Source organism: Camelus dromedarius, chromosome 11 (genome assembly GCF_036321535.1).
Source record: "Camelus dromedarius isolate mCamDro1 chromosome 11, mCamDro1.pat, whole genome shotgun sequence".
Lineage (NCBI taxonomy): Eukaryota > Metazoa > Chordata > Mammalia > Artiodactyla > Camelidae > Camelus > Camelus dromedarius.
In genome coordinates, this window is record NC_087446.1 from 42,524,697 (window position 1) to 42,541,419 (window position 16,723).

The 16,723-nt window shown below is 36.9% G+C and overlaps 1 long non-coding RNA gene across 2 annotated transcripts in view; it reads left to right on the forward strand.

Annotated features, from left to right (window-relative positions):
* LOC116156286 (uncharacterized) overlaps nucleotides 1-14,343 on the forward strand; it is a 37,271-nt gene extending 22,928 nt beyond the window's left edge. Inside the window, exons 2-4 of one of the 2 annotated variants that reach the window (XR_010383052.1) lie at nucleotides 5,902-5,991; nucleotides 6,955-7,053; nucleotides 14,211-14,343. This is a non-coding gene — a long non-coding RNA (uncharacterized LOC116156286). Of the gene's footprint in view, nucleotides 1-5,810; nucleotides 5,992-6,954; nucleotides 7,054-14,210 lie in introns of those variants that run through there. The other variant, XR_004140034.2, reaches the window with a different exon arrangement.
* The last annotated feature ends 2,380 nt before the right edge of the window (nucleotides 14,344-16,723 follow it).

A 16,723-nucleotide genomic window follows, 5' to 3' on the forward strand; every position in this document is an offset into this window, starting at 1 on the left:
GAGCTATCTTCATTTGTCTTGGTCAAATGAACTCAACTACCAGAACTGATCAGCCATAGGAAGGGAGATAGTTATTTGAAAGACTGATAAAGCAAGATGTTATCTTGTTAGAGATTTTTTATGCTCTAAATTTATCCAAAAACATTTTTTGGTAATGACCCCAAATAGGACTGCCAAAGAATTTCACACAGAATACACAGAATATAATGAAGGCCACAAAGTGGCCTGTTTCAAAGCACACTGACAGTCTCCCTCTTCCATTTCTGTTTCTCATCATCCCTTCACTCCCCTCATTTTTCCTGTCTTATGCCCTCTCTCAGGTTGGTATGGGAGATTGGTATTGAAAGTGGCCAGGAGACACACTTGATGGAGAATGAGATGAGTGGGCAGTTTAAGGCTGTGTAAGTGAGATATGAGAGAAAGTTCAAAACCTCAAGGATTTCAACTCAATCCAATGTTGTTTGTTACCTCCGAGAGGAGGAGGGAGTCTCTAACAATTTTTCAAAGGCCACCTTATTGTCAATATGACCTAGTTTAAGTTAGTAAAATATTGAATGAAGGTGTGCAAATTTCTCCTTGTGGATTCAGATTAAATATAATACCAGTCTTTTTTCCTTTCTCTGTTTTTAGCCATATTTTAAAATCAGAAATCATTTTGTTGAATACTTCACGAATTCAGATTATAACTTAATCTATAAAACATCTAAGTTAAGAAAGGAGTCAGAGATCATATACTTTAATAAAATCCCAATTAACCTCACTGAATTTAAAGGCTCCTGCAGCAGGTACAGTCTTGGCGTAGAGGAGGGTGAAGTGAAATGATGACTCTTTAACAAGGGCATGCAGCTCACAGGAATATGAACTGAGTTGACAACAGAAGCATGACATACTAAGGCTAACAAGTATTTTCAATCAAGAATCAGGTCAAAACTAAAAGAGATAAGAGAGAATATAAAATACAGAAGGTCATTTGAGCCATGTAAAGAATAAAATCCTTTTTGAGGAAAACATTCTATTAAGACACTGCAAAATAAATTCATGAATCTAACAGCTGTGCTTTACTTCTAAAAGATTCCATGGAGAATTTATTAGTATGCATCACATCTAAAAGCCTGAAGTTTAATTACACAAAATTATTAAAGAGAGGAAACTTGTGTTTCTCTTCCTTTCAATGAGAGAGCAAAATAAGTGCTTAACTGGATACCTTCAGGCTCTTTCACAAACTGAATTGGGAACATCTTTTCTTTTATAGTGTTGGGCTCTGCTCGTATCAGTCTGTATCTCTGAGGAGAGAAAATGCATGGTGGGAAAATACAACAGAGTATGAGGATAGCCTACACCCCATCATCACTCCACCCCACAGTTAACACAATATGCCTCCATGTTGCTAAAGTCTCAGGCTGGAAACCCACAGTGGATATGAAAGGTAGATGGAATTCATTTTCTATTTCCTATTCCCTCAGTAAGGAAAGAGCCTAAAATATCAAGACCATGACATTAAAATTCCACAGCCGGGAGTCAAAGCCTATGAAAGAGATGATTCCATGTTTCCAAAAGCTGACAAGAAAAGTCCAGCAGTAGATCAAGTTTAGTAGAGCTGTCCAGGGTTCTGACCCCATTTAGCACCATCTGTGGCCCTCTGTCCCTTTACTGTCTCTTTTAAACACATTCCTTCAGAAATGCTGACAACTCTTGCCCGCTACTCCAGAACACTTCAAGACCTTCCTGTACAACCTGACTACAGAGGCTCTTAACAGATGTGTTTTTCTCTTCCCCTCTACCTATGGACATCCAGGATAGGGAGCCTGGAAACCTCTGGATTAAGTGCGTGCTTTGATGACCCTGGAGAGACTTAAGACCATTCATTTTTCCTAAGGACAATTTATTTATATTTTATTTGTATTCCCAAATTGGATTTCTTGGTTATAAAAATATCCATGATTTGATATTCTTGTCCCTCAGTGGCTGCCCACATAATTAGTTATTAAAAGATAAAGTAAGACAACACACTCATGGAAACAAGGTCAAGATTAAAAGGCCAATATAGCCATGGTCACTATTCATCACACACATGTTCCCATACTAGAACAAATACTACTAGAAGGAAGAAACAGATATTAGCATAACACAGTCTACTTACCAGGAAGTATTACTATAATATTTTCTGTCTAAAGAAAGGACAGGAGAGACCTAAGAAAATGTCTTGAAAACTCTTTTTCAGGTAAGAATATCCAATTGTCTAATGTGATTTAATGTCTATCATTTACAGATTTATCTATAAGTCTTTCCCTTGAAGCTATAAATGCTTAAGACTCCTCATATTCGTGTAATTATTATGATGGCTTATGGTTGGACACTATATTCTTTTACTCTGGAAATTTAGATTATTATTGAAAATAATATAAATCCACATGGCTAATTTTCCAAAAGCTGCATTTAAAATCCAGTAAATTTATTCTTAAATAATGCAACTTCTGACCTGCTTAGTATTCAAAACCAAAAACTGAAATTCTGCTACCCTCTTTGCAGTCTATTGATTTGAGAACTACAGCTGCTGAAATTAAACTTTATTGTTAGCATAGAGCTTTCAGCTGAGGAAGCAATTTCAAATTGGTTTCTTTTCTAGCCCAGCCTAATATTAAGTAAATATGTGCCTATAAGTGTCTCTAGCAGATTATTACCTAAGTGGTGCATGCCACTTTGCAGGTGCTGCTCTGAGAAACTAAAATCTACTTTGGTGATGAGTCTTACTACCCAATGGATAAACATTGGTACTGAAACTGAGTCCACAGTTACCCTCAGAGCTCTAAGAGTGATTCCAAGTTAGACATTTCTTCATTTAACATGCCTTTTAATTTAGTGCTCTAGGATACATGCATAAAGCGAGGAAATGACCACAGTCCCTGTCCTTGAGGAGTGCCCTGTCTAGAGAGAAGACAGAAATAGAAATAGAGATTTTAATGCAATATGTCAATAAATACATTTATACTTTATATGATGGGGAAGTCTTCTCACCGATGAAGGGGTTAGTTTTAGGGAATGAGGGAGGCTCCTGAGAGGAAATCAACCAGAGATTGGATGAGAAAGATGTCTTTGCTTTATTTCTTTAAAATAGCAAGCTCAATTTCCTGGTTCAAGAAATAGCTCTTATTCTCTAAAAATAATAAAATAATGTTTCCCCTGCTGGCATAAACACTAACTGAAGCAGCGGAAATAATAACCCGTCATTTTATAGACATTCTGAAAGGGAACAGGGAAAATGATGAACAGAAGAATAATATGAAGAGCTGTGAATTTTAAATAACAAGATCCGTAAAGATACCACCTATTTTGATCTCAAATCTATAGCGGTGAAATTTTGAGAACTAGAGGAAAGAAATACAATGCCTTTTTGTGAATGCCCTATCTTTTAAGGAATACCCTGCTTTTCAAAATTATGCCTTGAAATACGATGCACAGAACACACAGAAACTTGTCCTGGAAATCAATAAAACTTGACTTCGTTTGATATTGTGCCAATTTAAACTTACGTCTGAATTCTATCACACTTCCCTTCTTAGTAGAGTAAGCCATGGTTACTGTTCTAAGCAAATCTATGTCCCCAAAAATCTCACACCAATTTACCTGCTGTATACATTCTTGTGTCATAAAAAGATGGGCTGGGGGCTTTGAGTGAAACTATTCGTAGAAACCATTTTATCAATTGACTGTAAAGAACAAGGAAAGATGGTACAAGCTAGACCCTGTACGTATAGAACACAAACATGAGTGACAGTTTGTCTCCCTGCCACATGATTTGAACAAAGGAAAAATTAATCTGGATAATTCAGTCCAAACGGATTTGGGTACAACACTCAGGAATGAAGAATAGGAAAGGAAAACCACTATGTGGCCCATAAACCAAAGAGACAAAGCTATAAATGGCAATTAAGCCCAGTCAGTTAACAATGTTGTGTCAATTTCTGGTGTACAGCATAATGTTTCAGTCCTACATATGCATACATATATTCCTTTTCATATTCTTTTTCATTGTAGGTTACTACAAGATGAGTTACTCCTTTTAAATCAGGACTTTCATTAAGTGCTGCTCTAAATCCTATGGGCAATTTAGACAAAATCGAAAGGTATCTCTAGTCCACATTCCTTCGCTGGCATTTAAGATGCTCCATTATCTGACCCCAAACTAGTTCTCTAGCCTCACTCCTCCCTCCTTTTCCTTACTAACCAGTTATCTTAGCTAGACATCCACTACCATCTCTTGAATTCGTCCAGTAGTCTCCCATTGCTGTGACTTTGATCTTTCCACCTAAAGAAACCTCTCGTCTCTTTTCGACTGTCCTAATTTCCACAGGGATCAAATCCATTTCCTCTTGTCTTATGAAGCTTTCCCTGATCTCCTTAGCCTAAAGAGAATTTTCTTTTCTCTCAGCACTTAAAGCATTCATCTGCTATCTCTCATTTGACCTGCACTTACACACTGCCTGGCACTACTAGCTGTCATTTAATGTATAAGCATTTCATGTCCCCAACCAGATGGTTTACTCCCTGCAGTCAAGCCCAATTGCACCTTATGTTTCACAATAAACCCACTAGTACCTGGCACGGTGACCTGTACAGAGTAAATGTTCAAACAATAATGTAAGTTACAAGGATATAATGTATAGTACAGGGAATTAGTCAATATTTTATAATAATTTTGTCTGGAGTGTAATCTATAAAAATATCAAATCACTATGTTGTACTTCTGAAACATAATATTGTAAGTCAACTACACTTCAATTAAAAAGAGAATATTTAAAAAGAAGTATTTTAGAAAAAATAAAACAATTGCAATAATAGGGCATAAACTCAGTTGCTATAACAAAGAAACCCAAAATAGTGACTCGGATGAGGTAGAAACTTATTTCTCTCTCATACAACAGAAGAGAAGCCATCCAAGGCATGTAGATGTTTATGATCCAGGAGGGCGTTCAAGGGCCAGGCTCCTTTGGTTTGATTGTTCCACTATTTTCGTCTGTATGAACAAAGCTATTGCACCAGCACCATATCTGCATTTAAGGATGTAGGAGTAGAAAAGAGAGGAGTGGGAATTCCTAATAAAAATGTGATCTGGAAGTTGCAGTCAACATTGCTGCCCATTTCCCAATGGCCCAAACATAGTCACATAACCATACCTGCTGCAAGGGAAGTTGGGAATACAGTCCTTTGCTAATACAGGCCATTAGCTCATCTGAAATTCATGAAGTTCTATTTCTCAAAAAAAAAAAAAAAAAAAAAAAAAAGAGGGAGCGAGAGAGAAAGAAAATGATGGATACTAGGGAGCATCTAGTAGTCTCTTCCAAAATAGTAAGGCAAATTAAATTAATAACTACCCATGGACTAGAGATTTTGAAGAAGTAAGAAGGTATAAAATCATCAGGGGGAAAGTAGGGAATCTTCTGACTAGTGTGAAGCTTCAGCTCAGCATTGGCTACTCAAAGCCCATTCGTTCCTCTTCAAGCTCATCTGATTTCTAGTGTACAGTAACCATTCTCCAACAACGCTGCTCACAGATTCTTCTATACCTGAACTCCCCTATCAGTGAACTACTCTAAACTTTTCAAGACTGCAGAACTTCCTTCTAATCTTGCCTTTTCATTGTTTTTGACATGGAATTCTTACCTTCTGCAGTAAAATGTTACTCCCTTGAGGGAACAGGTCACATTGTTTAAGGGATGTCCAAGTGAGAACAACACACGTGAGACACACAAGGGTAACATTTTTGTTGCTTTAGACTCCGCACAACTCGGGTTGCTCCTCCCATCCCCCAATCTCTATTAATGTCTAGCACAGAACTTGGCACAGAGAAGATGCTGAATAAAGACATGCTGCATGAAATTGAGAACTCTTTGCTATGTTTAGGTCATGATGCCAGAATGAAAAACATTCAGATGATAGCCAATCAAGAATTTTCATCCAATGGCACAAATCTGAACCGCACATCTCAGCTGGGTGAGTCCACGTGGTGCGCTCTGAGTACAAACACCAGGCGGTGAGAAGGAAGGGGCATCTTCTACAATCCTCTGGTCTATTGTCCACAGGGCCACCTCTGTCTGTGTTAAAGTGTTCTCTTGTTTAGCGTTCCTGTCTTGTAACTTTATTTCAGTTCAGTTTGAGTGCATTCTCCCCCAAAATTGAAATTTTGGTGAAGAAAATTATATAAAAGGAAGAATTTACATTTCAAAGTCATTCCAAAGAACAGCTTTGTTGCATCCCTCTCCATCAACCGTACCTACTGTGAAGCCTTCTTCTCCTCCTGCAAATACAACAAACTTCCCTTGCATGACATTTCATGTTCCAACTGTATTTATGTGTTGTGTATTACTAACATAAGCACAACTGCATTGTTCCATATACCTGTGAAAATGGTTTGGGCATTAACAGCCCACCTTTATTTCACAGGCCATATATTAGTTCTTCATTGCTGCATAACAGATCACGTGTAACCTTGGTATAAGCTTAAAGCAACAATAAACATTCCTTATGACTCACACAGAAAAAGAATTTTCATCTTAAAATTCAAAGTGCCTGCCCAATGAACCTGATGCACTGAGGCAAACAAGTACAATTGAAAAGAATACATAGCTAGCCAGAGACAGAATGGAAAAATACCAGGCTGGTCAAGAACCTTTTTCCAGGTTCTCTGTTTCCTTCACTGACCAAAGAATTCATTCAGTCCAATGAAAAAAGTACTTCAACTGAATGCCAGTGAGTTCCTTTCTACCTACAGGAGGCAAAGTCTGAGCTTGCCAACTTCAAGGAAATCTACACATACATATTTTAATTTTTCTCTTCGAATATGTGCAGAACAATGATCATTTCCACCTATCTCTTGTTTGGAGGAAGTATTTCATGCTAAGTCAGAGATTAAGTGGAACATTTAATTTAATTTTCAGTTTTCTATTTCCTTTACAGCTTTGAAACAGAAATTACCTTTATTAAAGTCTGAACTGAAAGTCAAAACAAAATGTGGTGGCAGAGTCTGAAATTCAAGAGTATAAAAAGAGTCAAAAGGTAAGGACTTCATTTCCACATCTGGAAATTAAAGCAAGTTGCCTGTAAACTAAAACTTGACTAGTAAAAATTGATGAATATTTTTAAGGGAGTCTAGCAATTGTCTGTTAATAAAGGGAAACCTGCAGAGAAATTTATTTTTGTCATGCAATGAACGTATCATCTTTAGGGGAAAATTAGAAAAGGTAGATGAAGAAAAAGCGAAAAAAAAAAGAGAAGAAATATTTTTAAATCATCCAAGAGCCTTCCCCCATAGAAGAGAACAATTGTTGACACCTGGGGGTCTACCCATTAAGAATGTGTATATTGTTAACCAGGTGATAGTTAGATCCTTTCTGTTTTCCCACACTTGAGAATAAAGTCAGTTGAGGATGAAGACCAATCATTAGTTTACACTCTGACCTCCAGCCTCTGGGGCCAGCCTCCCTCCTGCAGCCTTGCTAGGAAGTACCAGAACAGCACCCAGCACCAATGTCACTCTCTCCCCATGCACAGTTTATATAAGATGAAGAAGAAAGTCACAAGAATCCTTCTTCTTCTCCCACCTGGAGAAGAGAGATTGTTTTCTCTCCCCCTGAAGCCCAGTGAGGGGAACTCTAAAAGAATCACCCCTAAATATTAGAGGAGCTTTAAAGTGGGGTACCAGCACTGTGTTCTCTAGCTGGATGCTGCCTCAGGACAGACTCTTGCACGTGCATCATATACAGGAACAGAAGATGGCGAGGGAGTTCTTGGGAAGGTATTTTGGGCTCAGAACCTAGGAGTATGGTAGTGTGATTTTAGCAATTCTTTCCATCTATGAGGAAAGAGGGTTTGCTTGCCATATGTCCCTTGAGGTTTGGAGATGCACTTGGTTTGGAGAGCTCTGAAAATAGGAGACCTTCTTTGGAAGGCTGTATCAGGGGTGCTTGAGTGTAAAGTACTCAGAAAGAGGAGTGGTCCAACTCCTATCCCATTCCTATTTTCTAGGTGTCTTGTAGGGCACAGAGACCCTGGTCATTTTTCGGGCTCCATAAAAAGGAGCATGGGTATCCGAAGACAGGAAGCTTGAGGCTGCTCAGATGTGTATTTTGAAGGTCAAGTAATGAGGTATTCAACTTTGAGAGGGCAATGGGAGTACACATAGCAGGTGGGCCAAGAGGAGACACTCCTGCTCTCTGGAGGAGGCTCCTGAGCAGCGGAAAGTGTCTAGGTGAAACCAGTCACCATCCCCACAAAAACAATCACACTCACAGCCTGTGAGAACCTCTTCACATCAGCTGAGGTCCCCAGTATCCAATCAAACCATATTGGCCAGAGCAAAGACAGGTTCTAGTTGACAGTTACGTGAGGAGGTCCCTGCCCACTCTTTCCTCTGTATCATCAACACTAGAGGAACTAGTGCCTGGGAGAGGAAAGGGAAGGAGACATCTTAGAAGCTAACCATACTACCATCTCTTCACTCCCTGCTCTAAGCAAGCAGGGGAAGGGGAGAGGCCGAGATTTGAATCAAGACTTAAGGATTACTTCTTAAACACAAAAATAAGATTCTTCTAGAAACTGAAAGTGATTGAAAAGTCATGAAATCTAGCTGAGATGTCACTGAAGGAGCAACTACACACACATTTATGCCCTAATGAGTTGCAAATTCTCAATAAGCCTGGTGTGTGTATGTGTGTGTGTGTTTGTGTGTGTATCATTCTGGTAATAGATAGGACTAAGTTATTCATACCAACTCTCCCATTGAAAACAACTAAAAATGATGGATATGTTTTTAAAATGCTTTTTAAAAATAAACCTCAAGAGCATGGAAAAGATAGAAGTAATTATCAGATTAAAATTTAAGTGCAAGAAGCAATTGAGAATGGTAAGCCAAGGACAAAGTCCTCTTTTGTTTTGAGGGCATTTGCTTCAGCAGAAAAAAGATGTACTTTCACGGCCTGGATGACACAGGGGAGCAGGTGAGTGCCCAGAACCTATCCATAGCTTATGAAACGTGGATCCCAAACTACTACACCCTCAATGCAGAGATAAATCTTAAGAAGTTATCAAACAACTGTGTCTACCATATTTAAAGAAGTGGAAAATAAACTTCAAAATATCTGCAAGAAACAGATAATTATAAAAAGTGATCTAAAAGACTTTTTTTAAAAACGTGGGTATGTTTAACAGTAGAGCAGATACAGACAGAGAGGAGAGAATTAGTGAACAGGAAGACAGGTCAGAAGGAGTTATCCAAAATGCAGAGCAGAGAGAGCAAACAATGGAAAATATGGAACAGCGTTTAAGAGTCATGAAAAATAAACTGAGAAGGTTGAATATATATTTAATTGGAGTTCTGAAGGACAGAGAATGAGACAGAGGCATATTTGGGTAAATTATGGCAGAGGTTGTTCTAGAGATGGAAATCATCAATCAGCCTATTCTAGAAGTCCAGTGATTCCTGAGTGGGATAAATAAACAGAAATTCACATCTAAATACACCAGAGTAAAACTGCAGAAAACCAAGCAAAATAAATTTTAAAATAGACAGAAAATTTTTAAGAGAAATTACCTTCATAACAGCATCAGTTATACTGACAGACTTCTCAAGAGTAATACTAGACCCCGGAAGACAGGAGAATGATTTATTGAATGTGCAGGGGAAAAAATAACTGTCAACAGATTCTACACACAGCAAAATGATCTCTCAAGAATGAAGAAAAATAAAGACATTTTTAGTTCAACAAAAACTAAAAGAGTATATGACCATTAGACCCTCTCAAGAGAAAATTCTCAGGAAATACTCCCAGCAGAAAGGAAATAACCCCAGGGCAAAGTTCTGAGATACAAAGAGAAATGAAGAGCAAAGAAAGTGTTAAATAGGAGGTAAAACTAAATGTCCATTAAATGTCACAAACAACGGTTATAACATGCTTAATGATGGCATTAAAATACATTTTTAAAAAACAAAATAAAATCATATGGGGTTAAATGGAGTTAAAGTATTTAAGTCATGACAAAAGTAAAGGTATTTATTTACTTTATGTATTAATAAGTTAAAGTATGCATATTGCAAGTCTAGAGTAACAACTAAATGAATAGATATAAACAACATTACATCTTATGGGGGAAAAAAGCAAGTCCAATTAAGGCAATACAGAGAGAAAAATAAAATAGGCAGAACAAAAAAATTTTAAATAATAGATAAAAAAATTAAATTTATTAGTAAATGCTCTAAATAAAGGACAAATTAAAAAAGGATCTAAATAAAGGATGGCCTGAAAAAATTCTAATTAGATGCTGTTCCTATATATAGAAATATGTCTGAAATACAAGGTCACAGAACGGTTAAGAGTAAAAGGATTAAAAAATATATACCATCTAAAAACTTTAACTCTTCCTCCCCACAAAAAAGCTTTGTGTAAGAAATTAATATTACAAAGACTGGGTTTCAAAACAAACAAGCATTACCAGAGCATGAGATCAGAATATACCAGAAATATTGCTTTTTCAAATTTATATGAAGTGGATAATATCATGCCAAAATTCATGAAACAAAAATTGATATACCTATAAAAATTAATAAAATTATGATTATATTAGGAGCATTTAGGTACGCTGCTTTTAGTTACCTGTTTAACAAAGAGACAAGAGTTTAGTAAAGAAAAAGAACATTTGATATGAAAAGGAACATATGACTAACACACTTGGCCTGCTGGGCATGTAGAAAACAGCATCAATCTCTGCTGATACGCATTCATTTCTAAGGGCACAGGGAAGTGTGTGGGTTGATGGCTGATCCCTCAAATTTTAAAGGATTGAAATCCTACAATGTATATTCTCTGACCACACTGCAACTCAGCCAGAAATGAAAATGAAGAGAACTAGAAAATCCCCAGATGTTCGGAAATTTAAAAAATATGTTTCTAAATATTATTTTAAAGGAAATCATAGTGGAAATGAGAAAATACTTTGAACTAAATGATAATAAAAAATACTATATAATAAAAATTGTGGGATAGCCAAAGCAACACAAGAGGGAAATTTGTTCTCTTGTATTCAAGTATTAGAAAAAAAAACAGGCTGATAATGAGCTAAGCATACATCTGAAGAAGTTTTTAAAAGATCAAAATAAACCCAAAGAAAGAAGAAAGCCAGAGTAGAATGAAGAGCAGAAATTTATGATATTGAAAATAAACATACAAGAGAAAGAATCCAAAAAAGCCAAAATCAATTTTCTCAGAAAAAAAAAAAAAACTATTAAATTACAAACTGTGGTGAAAATGATTCAGAAATTAAGAGAGAAGGTGCTATTAACAAATATCAGGACTAAAAAGGTGACGATCACTACAGATGCTTCAGACATTTAAAAGATAATAAATATCATTTAATAAATAACTTTATAACAAGATTGATAAATACCAGATAAAAGCAGATCTTATCAAAAGAGATTCAAGAAGACATAGATATCACAGAAGTCATTTAAGAAGACACCAATAATCAGTTGCAATTCTACCTTAACAATGAACTATCTAGAGATAATCACTGCTAGAAATTTATTTATCCCCAAAGACACATCACTGTTTTTAATAAGTGGGATCACACTGTGCACAGCATTCTAATAATGTGTATTTTCTTCATTAAATATATTGTATATATAAAAAAACAAAACAAAAACAAATGAACTATCTGGAAAAGACATAAAGAAAATCTTATTTACAATAGCATCAAAACAATGAAATACTTAGGAATAAATTTAACAAAAGAAGTGAAAGATCTGCACACTGAAAATTATGACACTGCTAAAAGAAATTGGAGAAAACACAAATAAATGGAAAGATACCTTGGGTTAATGGAACGGAAGAATTAATATTGTTAAAATGTCCAAACAACCCAAAGTTATGTATAGATTCAATGCTATCTCTATCAAAATTACAATGGCATTTTTCACAGAAATAGAAAAAAATCCTAAAATTCACATGGAACCCCAAAAGACCCTGAATAGCCAAAGCAATCCTGAGAAAGAAAGAAAAATCACACTTTCTGATTTCAAACTATATTACAAGGTATATTAATAAAAAGAGTATGGTACTGGCATAAAAACAGACACATAGACCAATGGGACAGAATTGTGAGCTCAGAAATAACCCACACATGTTTGGTCAACCAACATTTCATAACGGATCCAAGACTACTCAATGGGGAAAAGATAATCTCTTCAATAAGTGGTATTAAGAAAACTGTATATTCACATGCAAAAAATAAATGAAATTGGACTCCTATCTTACACCACTCACAAAAATGAATGAACTCATAATGCATTAAAGATTTAACCCAGACCTGAAGCCATACAACTCCTGGAAGAAAACAGGGAAAAGTCTCCTTGACATTGGTCTTGGCAATGATTTTTTTGATGCGACACCCAAAGCAAGAGCAACACAAGCAAAAATGAACAGGTGGGACTACATCAAACCAAAAAGTTTCTGCACAGCAAAGGAACCATCAGCAAAATGAAAAGGCAACCTACCAAATGGGAGGATGTATTTGCAAATCATGTATCTGATAAGGGGTTAGTATTCAAAATATATATGAAACCCATACAACTCAACAGGAAGAAAACAAATAATCTGATTTAAAAATGGGCAGAGAACCTGAATAGGTATTTTTCTGAATAAAACATACAAATAGCCAACAGGTACGTGGAAAAGTGCTCAACATCACAAATCATCAGGGAAATGCAAATCAAAACCACAATGAGACATCACCTCATACCTGTTGGAAAGGCTATTATCAAAAAGACTAGAGATAACAAGTGTTTGTATTAAGATAAACAACAAGGATTTACTGTATAGCACAGGGAACTATATTCAATATCTTGTAATAACCAATAATGAAAAAATATGAAAAATGATATATACATAAATGTATAACTGAATCACCATGTTATACAATAGAAAGTAACACAACATTGTAAATCAACCATACTTCAAAAAAAGGGCCAACTGTATATTAAAATTAAGAACTTCTATTTACCAAAAACACCATAGAAATAATGAAAAGATGAGCACATAGTAGGGAAATATAATTACAACACATAGATTTGATAAAAGCATATGGAAAGCATATGGAAAATTGTAGTATTCATAGAAATAATTTATTCAAAAGTTTAAATAGACTATGCATTAGACACTGGTCTAGGCAATGGTAGTATATCCTAGCAGGGACAGAGACAATAAAGTAGATAAATAGAGAAGGCATATGTAACATGTTAAACAATGATTAACGCCAAGGAGAAAAACAGCAAAGGGGCGCCAAATTTGTTGTCAATAAATATACACATACATTGTCACTCATTCATATTTGAGTGTTCTGAGTCTGGGATAAGTTGGCCATCCCTAAGATCTACGTAGGCTTGGGGAAATAGTCCATTTGCATTCCTTCTCCCCCTCCACACACTCCCCTGTGCACACACACATATTTCACTCTTCTGCTTGTAGTTATATCCAACTCCTTAAAAAGAAACAAAGCTTTTACTTTAAAAATGCAAAGACATCTTAGAGAGGTTAACACTGTATTGAATTTACATTTCCAAATTATCCATCTTAGACTATTTTCCCTGGGAATATATGGAAAGAGACAAGTAAGAACTGATTTCTGGCGTTGCAATCAGCAGTGCAGGGTGATGAATAGAGGGGCTACAGAAAACATTGCATATGCCTTTTACAGTTCCTGGATCCTCAGCAGGTAAGTGTCTGTCCCTTTGCTGAATGGTGTATGGTATACATGATGGGGCTGGGACTGAGGTGGAAACTGAAACAGGGCATCCCGGTTTACTCTAGGATAATTTGACAGGAGGGTAGAAAAAGGAGCTGTGGGGAAGAAATTTCAGGGTGGGAGGAGTTATCTGCAGTAACTGAGGCATCTTGCCCATTACTGCCTAACTGGGAGAACTCCTGACCGCCTTCCACCGTGAGCTCCCATATCCCAGGTGTAATGATATGGGGCCAAGGTCATCATAATCTCAGTAATAAAGTAGCCATAATCCAGAGCAGGCTTAGCTGGGTTTGGGACTGCTGAATCCTTGGCATGAGCTGAGAATATCTCAGTTTTCAACCCATTTATTCAATGCTTTGAATAAAATATTGCTTTCATCAGTAAAGTAGATTTGTGTTATGTGTGTCCCTCCAATTTCCCAGCTAACCAGAACATACAGTTTGACAAGAAAATGGAGCAGAGGTCCAAAGAATGTGCACAAATATTCATGAAGCCTGAAAGGAGGGACCAGACATTATCAAGACAAGAAAATGACCAGTAGAGAAAATCTGGAGGCTTGAAGTAAACCTTTACTTACTACATTTTTTTTTTAATTCCTGACAATGTTCTCCATTTTTCTAGCTTAGTGACTCTTTTCCTTCCACAATGTTCTCCAAACAGCTTCAACTCATGACTTCAAAATAGAGGTAACTGTGTGGAGTGAGCAGCATGGAAAGCCTTGATTGGGAACATCCTGTATCTCCTCCCACTGCTTCCAAATGCCTGCATCATTTGACTTTATTCATGGGAAAAGAGCAAGATCTTTGAAATATATGCTGGCATCATCTGGGTGGAATATCCTGGGTTTGGATAATTTCTCATCATAACTCCATTATTCCCATGAAGCAAGAAAAAGTGAAATGTATCAGGCACAACTATTATAATTCTGATTGCTGTTTAGTTCTGATAGTCAAAAAGCTTTGAAAATTTGGTATCCCTTTTCCATTAATGTAAATACACCAAGGTCACTGAAAGCCTGCCACAGCATGTCCACATCTATTCCTTGGGACCACTGAGCTAATTTTGATTTGTTTTCATCAGTCTGTGAGGTCATTACTATCCTGCTGTATAATTGAATCATTCTGTATTAGCATCAAGCTTTCTCAAAATGCATTTACCAACAGGGAGTGGACATTCAGCAGTAACAATTATCTGGGTATATTTCTCCCTAGCAACTTCTCTTATGGAATGTTTGACTTAGGACATTGGAGGCTATAGTCTTGTATTGATAGCTTTTACTAAATCCTCCTTTTCAATCCCTTCCTGTATCTCCATCATACATACCAAAAATAAAAACCCAATTTTTGGAATGGATGAGTTAGCATATGGCAATTTTCCTCTATATGACTGTCCCAAATCTTTGATCTCTGTAGTCCTTTCATTTGAGGTTTTTTATATAAAACTGTCATTGACCTTGCAAGTACCAGCTGTCCTCTTGAAATATGAGGCTGGTAATGATGACACACAGCATTGATAATAACAAATAGTAGTTCATATTTCAGCTGAGTTGGGCTTTTATGCTCTGCTATTAGACCTGAAGTATTCAGTATGAATAGAAAATATTAAAATGTAATTTAACTGGCTGATATCTTCTTTTTGCTACTGAGCAGGACATCTGGAATTGAAACCTAAATTGAGTCTGCTCACGAATCAGGTCAGATATGGCATTGGGGTTAGGTGACTCTGCTAAATGGAAGATTTGAAGTTCTTATTTGTGGAGATTAGATTTTTATCTAGGATGGAGATCATTTTAACATGACTCTCAGCTCTGTCATAGATTCTAGGCAAATTCATAAAACCCTCAATTCTTTCATAGTTTAGAATGAAAATTAAGGCATATCAGGGCCTTGGGAATAGCAAACCGGCAAGTAAATAATATAAAAGAAACTGGGACTCAAATTAAACCAAATTGTTTTGACTATAAAAGAGACTGTTTCTCTATACTATATCTTGAAATACTGATCTCTGGTAAATTTTTGCTGTTTTGAGTGCATCCTTATATAGATATTTCTTCTGGTCATTAAGAGGTGTTCATACTGCCTTGACAAAATTGTTGCTATGGCATGGATATAAACAGGAAGGAATTATAAATGTTTAGTTTTTCTTTTTTAACTTAAAAAAAAAAAAAGAACTTTGAGAATGAAAAGAGAAGTTCCTAAGGAGAATAGGTCATAATATTTAAATGATAACCATCATGGTGGACCTGGGATGTGCCCTAGATCCCCTCTCCATGGAGGGACTTGTTGCCCCTGCAGCTGGGAGTGCTGTGGGCAGAGAGCCTTCAGCTGTCAGCTCCTTCAGGGACTGTCCAGCTGCAGAGAGCTGCCTCACCTCACGACCTTTGGGAGACAATCCACATCCAATGGCTGATAAGGCCTGGCCCTTTTGTCCCAACGCAGGACCCCTAGACCAGCCATTTCCGATCCAGAGCTTCCCCCGGGGCATGAATCAAGGCTGCATCGTGGCTCAACTTCACTTTCTAGGCAAATCCCACCTCCTCGCCACAAGCATGGATCCCAAAAGGACACACCTAATAAACATTCTGCACACTGTCTCAGTTTCAGTACCCAGCCTGCAGCAATAAGAAAACAGAAAGAAAACAGAGAGGAGTGAGAGGTGGATGATATTGTCTCTGAAAACCTCCAATGAGAGTTTCCTGGGCAGAGAAAGAGAGGAAACCATGGTGTGCCTTTGTGGGTGTTGGGGGTGGGGAGGGATGATGGTCTTAGAAAACCTTAGAGGAGGTGGAATTACAAAGATTCAAAACTAGATGGCCACCCTGTGTTCCAGCAATCCCACTCCTGGGCATATATCTGAAGGAAACTGTAATTTGTAAAGATACATGCACCCCAATGTTCATAGCAGCACTATTTACAATAGCCAAGATATGGAAGCA